Consider the following 2,874-nt stretch of genomic DNA (forward strand, 5'->3'; position numbering starts at 1 on the left):
GGACACAAATGACTTTATTTCATTTATTTAGGTGTCTTTGATACTCTTAGACTTAGTATTTGGATATTAGATGTCCTTGATGTGACGACTTTCAGGTTTTGGGAATGACATATAGTAGACTATAATGAATTTGTGTTTCTTACACTAATAAAATTTAAGCTTCCGCATTATGGTTAGTATTTTGTAAGCTGATTGATAAATATAAGTTGGGGTTGAATTCATTGGTTCTCCCACCTAGGAGGTTAAGTGTGGGTGCCTCTCACGACTCGATTTGGGTCCTGACAATATTATTTGTTGTTTTATAAAAAAAAATGTTTGCTATTAAATGATATGTTAAAATATTAAGTTTACATAGTTGTAGTCACAATATATATTTTTTGCTCTCAAATTAATATTTTTTTGAAACTGATTAAGAATTTTTAAAATTAAGTAATTTTATTGCATTTATTATATCAATAAATTTAAATTACCTATTGTAATTTTGTTTTTTTTTGTTTTTCACAATTTTGTTTGTTTTACTTTGCTGCATTTACTTGTGTTTTTAATAAAAGAGGCTTACATGCCTCATTTTTAAATAAAAAATAATAATTAAATTACTTATTTAAATAATTATTTAAATTCAATTTTTTTTTAAATGTATATCCTAATGGGAAAATCCTTTTGGGCATAAAACATTTGGCCAGAATTCTAAAAAGACATGTTCACACTATAAATTAGTTTATTTTTGAACATTTTTGCCCTTTAACTTAAATATTGAATATATTTAAGTTAAATAAAAATAATTTTAAAAAAATATATATCCTAATTATGTTATACTTTATTTACATATATTAAATATATTCTAATTTAATATAGTATCCTACATAAACTACATCTATTTTAAAGTGTTATAATTGATAAGTAGGTATTGAGTGATCTTTTATTTATTTGTTTTGAAACATCCTCTTAATTAATATTATTGGAGTAATTGTATTTTGTATTCATGGTTAAAATTAGTAAAATAATTTCACCAATGTCTATGTATCTTAATTCTTGTTTGGAATGATTCTGATATAAAAATCTAATGTGTTATTCATGGCATAGTTATAAATGTATTATCATCAATTATTTTTTAGAAATATCTAATTTCCAAAATAACATTATTTTTTCTCTTGAAAAACATCCATTATATATATAGACTAATCTATTTAGTTGATTATATTTAAAGAAAATTCAACTTATTTTTTTTGAATCTACGCTTAATTACTATAATTTACTAAATTTGTATTACAACATAATTAAGTATAATCTTAAGTAGATAAGATAGTCATTTGTAGTTATTATTAAATGATAAATTTTAATTGTCTTCTTCAATAAAGAGATTTATTTTAAGTCGAAAAAATAAATTTTTCTAAAGGTATGCATTGGTACCTTATGAACATTTTTTAAGGTACAATTCAAAATATTTTTTAACTAAAGCGTACAATTTTTTTATTAACTGAACAATATTTATTTTTAAAAATAAATCAAATGAACTATACACATACACAAAAATATTTTTTATTAACTGAACCAAATATTCAGATAATGATAAGCAAATAAATCCACACATACGATGTTAAAGACAGGAATTAATCATTGAAATAAAAATGTTTTTAAAAAAATCATGTCACACCCCAAACTAGAAGAGGCGTGACAGGCACCTAGTGCCTCACTTAACCGAGTGAACCACTGAGACATAAAGAAAATGATACAACGAGGGCCAGCAAGGCTCTTAGAATAACATAGTGAACAAGACAACTGGACTGATAAGGTCACAACATCATCAGGAACAGAGTGAAGGGACTAGCAAGCTGACAAGGTTGCAGTCGAAATGTATATAACAAGCCGACAAAGCTACTACGAAAAGCTAAAAAGACCCAATAGAATATGTCCACAAGTCTCTACGAATACTACACCTCAACTGCCTGGGAAAAGTCCCCAAAAACACCAACAATCATTTACAACCTTAAGTAGGCAAAATCTATAGATAATAGCCACCAGCTCCAGGAAAAATGGAGCTTACCAACCCCAAGCTAAGACAACACACCTATTGTGAAGGGTGATCATGACCTCTTTCTTAACCTGCATCATGAAATTTAGCGTCCCCATGCAATGGGACGTCAGTACGAATGAAATGTACTGGTATGCAAGGCGGAAAGTAGAATCACAAATAATTATTGTAAAAGGGTAATAAAGATACCAGCTGAAACTAAAACTCTGTTAGCCTCCGTGGCCAACGTTTAACCTCAAAAAAAAATATGCATGGTATGCTCGTGTACTCATATGTCGTGAATACATATATATAAATGCAAATGCATGACATACCCAACCAAATGCTAGCAATGGTGGTGCCTTCCGGTAGCGAACCGACATCATATTCGCCAATTTGTGGCCATCTGTGTATCATACATATAAATATAGGCAATAGGCCCTATACCTCCCGATTATAGCTCGGCAGTAGAATGCATAGCATGCCATGATATGAACTTTAAATGCACATAGTAGGCCATAAAAGAACTTAGCCAATCTTGGCTCACAAATACTCATATTCTCGTAATCATTTTTGTACAACCTATAAATGTGTCATGAAACCTCATATGTTGTTAGAATAAGCTTGAACACTTGATTCTACTTTAGAAACGGATTTAAATTGGAAGATGTTCACAAGGTGATGTAAGAATCTACTCATGACTTTACTTAGCTTCCATACGACAATTTAGGCCTACAAAATTCATAATAGACTTGAAACTCTTAACTCGACTTCAACTTAGAAAATTAGTCATTTAGGAATTCAAAAGAAGACTAGCAAACTTAACTTGATTTATGAACGACTCCAATTTGGTAGTAGTATGG

The sequence above is a fragment of the Solanum tuberosum genome, unplaced genomic scaffold (assembly GCF_000226075.1).
Source record: "Solanum tuberosum cultivar DM 1-3 516 R44 unplaced genomic scaffold, SolTub_3.0 scf00630, whole genome shotgun sequence".
Taxonomy (NCBI): domain Eukaryota; kingdom Viridiplantae; phylum Streptophyta; class Magnoliopsida; order Solanales; family Solanaceae; genus Solanum; species Solanum tuberosum.